Below are 3901 nucleotides of genomic sequence, written 5' to 3'. Positions count from 1 at the left end.
ACCCACACCCCCTGCATTGGAAGGTGAAGTCTTAACCACTCGACCGCCAGGGAAGTCCCCCAATCCCATGCTCTAAGGTTCAGTATTATAGCTTATGGAGTGTGGCAGTCTACTGTTTTAGGCATCCCAGGCTCTCTGTGGGTGCATCTCCAAGGGTATGGTGGTTTGAGGCTGTGGCTGATTTTCTTCCAATGCCAGTCCTCTGAGAGGCTACACTGGAGAAAGGGCCCTACAGAGCACACAATCCTATAACCTGGTGTTTAATAATAAAGTCTAAATTTCCCTAAAGTGAGTGCTCCATGCGCCAGTCACCAGGGGCTCCATGTTCTTGCCATTGCTTCCCCTTACCTGCCTCCCAGCCACAGACAACTGGACAGCACTGGGCACCTGGCCAGAGCAGGACATCCACAGTGCCTTTGTCAGGCCCCACCCCCAGGCCACAACTGAGTGAGCCATCGGGGGAGTCTTCACCCATGTTGAGCCAACCCCCTTCCCTTTCTGGAATTTTAAAACTGGAAATGAGAAAGAATGAGTGTTTTCCCAGTGGATGAAATTGTAACCTAGGACTCTGTAGACAGAGGCAGGTGTGCCATTAGCAGGAAGAGGGAGCCACACATGGGGAGATAGATGCAGAGCCAAGGGGAGAGGGCTCCCCGGGGGTGTTTGGGTCCAGCTGTCCCTGAGGCTCATCTTCTTTCCTACTCTCGCACAGCTCGTAACCTAGCAATCTTCCCCCAAATCCCCCTTTCTGCTAAATTTTCTTCTAATTGGGTTGTACCACTTGCAATGAAGTTGTCCCAATTATTACCGTGAAGTTAGATCACGTGCTGCCCATAGAAGCAAGTACAACAGCAATTGCATTTTATGTCGGGGATGTGGTCCTAAAGACCTTTTATAATTTATACTGGGTGATATTTCCATTTTCCAGCCAAGATAGCTCTGCGATGTATCATTACTATAAACAGGGTGTGCAATTTATTTGGCCCTCCAACTTTGACTTGTGTCAGTGGTTGCAGAATTCGTCTTCCTCCCTCCCTCCCTCCCTCCCTCCCTCCTTCCTTCCTTCCTTCCTTTCATTCTGTCTTTCTTTTTCTCTTTCTCCCTCCCTCCCTCCGTCCCTTCCTTCTTAGTATTTAGAATTTGGGGATGAAGAGGGGGGATTTTTGGTGGTTACAGAAGATGTCCAAAAATTCTTTCACATTCCTCCCTTCAAAAGAGTTAAGACTTAGCTTTTTTGGATAATGTCAAACAGTTTTCCAAAGTAATGGCATTAATTACCCTCCCCCCAGCAGTGTGGAGGTTTCCAGTTACTCCATATTTTCAGCAACATATGATACTGTCAGTCTTCCTTATTTTAGTCATTTTACACAGTTATACAGTGGAGAGAGAGTGGTATCATGTTATAGTTTTACTTTGTATTTTCCTAATGACTAAGAAGATGGAGCACCTTTTCATATGTTTATGGCCATTTGGATATTGTATTTCCTGAAGTGCCTGTTCAAATCTTTTGCCCTTTTTTTTTTTTTGCCCATTTTGCTATTGGGTTGGCTGCCTCTTAATTATTGATGGATTGAGGTTCATTGTATACTCTGGTTATCAGTCCTTTGTTGGATACCGGTAGTGCAAATATCTTCTCCCACACTTGGCTTTCCTTTTCAATCTCCTAATGTCTTTTGGTGAACAGAAGTTTTTGATTTTAATGAAAGTAAAATGAAAAGAGAAACCCTTTGATTATTTCTTTTGTGGTTAGTGCTTTTTATATTTTGTTTAAGAATTCTTTGGGGCTTCCCTGGTGGCGCAGTGGTTGAGAGTCCGCCTGCCGATACAGGGGACACGGGTTCGTGCCCCGGTCCGGGAAGATCCCACATGCCGCGGAGCGGCTGGGCCCGTGAGCCATGGCCGCTGAGCCTGCGCGTCCGGAGCCTGTGCTCCGCAACGGGAGAGGCCGCAACAGTGAGAGGCCCACATACCGCAAAAAAAAAAAAAAAAAAAAAAAAAGAAATCTTTGCCCCAAGATCATGAAGTTATTCCGTGTTTGCTTCTAAAAGTTTTATTGGCCCTGCTTAGCTCCTACGCCTACTGTTTGTTCCAATTCTAGGTAGTGTCTTGTGTGCCCCACATCAACAGCTCCGGATTATCATTCTAACTAGAAACACACTGGGAGGCTAAGGGCAGGCAATTCCGCAGTGAAAGAAGCTTGTATCTGTGGGCTATTGAATTTGTAAAGAAAACAAAAACAAAACAAAACAAAAAACCTGGAAAAGCAATGGCTTAAACAAAGTAGGGCAATGGTTCTCAACATTTGCTGCACACTAGAATCATCTGGAAGCTTTTATTGAAAATTTCGTTTAACTGCATGCCAGGGCTACACCCCATATCAATAACATCAGAGGTGAGATATTTTGAGGTGAGATTTTTGAGGTGAGATCCAGGAAGCAATAATTTTTAAATCTCCTCTGATGAGTCCAATGGGCAGTCCAAGCTGGGAACCACTGATTAGGGGGTTATTTTTCTTTTAAATGATAAGAAATCTGAAGTTAGGCAATTCAAGGCAGGTGTGGGATAAAGTACTGGGAACCCAGGCCCCACCTTGCCCTCAGCTCTACTATCCATCTGGGTGAGGCCTTTGTCCTCATAGTCATAAAATAGCTACTAAAGCTCCAGCCATCAGGCTCATGTTCCACACAAGAGGAAGGAGGAGAGTCAAGGGTAAAAGTCTCACCTGACACATTCTGCTTAACTATCAATGGCAGGAAACTCATCATGTTGTCACCCGCATCTGTCAGGGAGACTGGGAAATGTATTTAGTCGGGCATGTTGCCATTCCCAACAACATCAGGGTTCTGTTAGTAAAGAAGAATGGAGCACATAGGATAGGCAACTGTCTGTTCCTGCCCCAAGGGTGCTTGTTAAACAAAAACCAACAGATGCCCATTAGAGAGAGTTTCTTCATATCCCTGGGATCCCTTCAGTATATAGTGGGAGAAACCTCTATGCCATACAATCTGATTATCAACGTAAACAAATTTCTAAAAATATCGAGACATATTAAGTCTCATTTTTACGTATGTCTTATTGAAAAAGAGGTCTTCAACTTGAAGAGGTATATTTTTGTTATCAAAACTAACTTGGGTCCGTTTGCCTGCCCACAATAAAGCCAGTCTACTGACAGCGGGCTGTGATGGAGGAAAGTGCAGCGTTTATTGCAGGGTGTCAAGTCCAGGCAGAGACACAAACTCCCTGATGGCTTTTAGGGAAAAGTTTTTAGAGACGGGATGAGGGAGGCTTGTTGCATGATCAGTTCATGGACATTCTTCTGATTGGTTGGTGGTGAGGTAACTGGTAGTCGACAACATCAATCCTCTGGTTCCAACCAGTCTGGGGTCTACCTGCCTTGTGGGTAGCATACAGTTAACTTCTTCCACCTGGTGGAGGTTTCAGTATTTGCAAAGCAGCTCAAGGGACATGGCTCAGGATATTAAATAGAGCCCTTGAGGAGGAACTAAAGGTCCCTGATTTTGTTTAATGGCTAAACTATTATTATTTTGTCTTGCTTGACTGTTTTCCTTTCTTTCTGCATTTTCTCACTTCTCTGATTAAGTTTATTCTTTGGAACTCGGGGAAGGCCTAGGAAACTAAAGTTTTTCTACAGACAAGAGGCACACAGAGGACCCTGGGGGTGGGGGAGGGCCCTGATCCAAGAAGACCCCATAGGGTCCTGCTTGGTTACATTTCTCTTCTCAGACATTTTTCTTGCATGACTCCTGTTAAATAATAAAAATTCAACTGAGTAAATTTAAAGATCAAATCGGCTTTATTAAATAATTCATGAATTGGGCACCTAGCAATAGAAAGGAGTTCTGCCGAGCTGTAGAAAAGGAAAGGTTTTTAAAGGCAGAAA

Source organism: Leucopleurus acutus (genome assembly GCF_964270905.1).
Source record: "Leucopleurus acutus genome assembly, chromosome: 12".
Taxonomy (NCBI): Eukaryota; Metazoa; Chordata; class Mammalia; order Artiodactyla; family Delphinidae; genus Leucopleurus; species Leucopleurus acutus.
This window is presented reverse-complemented; position numbering follows the sequence as displayed.